Source organism: Oryzias melastigma, linkage group LG3 (assembly GCF_002922805.2).
Source record: "Oryzias melastigma strain HK-1 linkage group LG3, ASM292280v2, whole genome shotgun sequence".
Lineage (NCBI taxonomy): Eukaryota > Metazoa > Chordata > Actinopteri > Beloniformes > Adrianichthyidae > Oryzias > Oryzias melastigma.
This window is the reverse complement of record NC_050514.1, coordinates 7,616,234-7,616,511: the sequence shown is the minus strand read 5'-3', so window position 1 is coordinate 7,616,511 and position 278 is coordinate 7,616,234.

Sequence of the window (278 nt, the reverse complement as noted above, 5' to 3'; positions counted from 1 at the left end):
TTTGGTAAAATGGTGGAGTGTGCGCTGGTCTGGAGCTTGAATCGGTAGCTGCTCCGCTTCTTTAAGCTCCGGGTGATGGCGCGTGATATGAGAACGCGCGTTGGAGGTGTTCCCGAAATATTTTATTTTCATTTTGCAGATTTTGCACACTGCATATGACATATCAAGCTCCTTACCCCGGGATTTGTAGAAGCCGAAGTGTGCCCAAACATTTGCCTTCATCGATGAAGGGACAGGATGAATTTCTTTTTCTCCTTCCATGTTGTAGCTTAACGCGC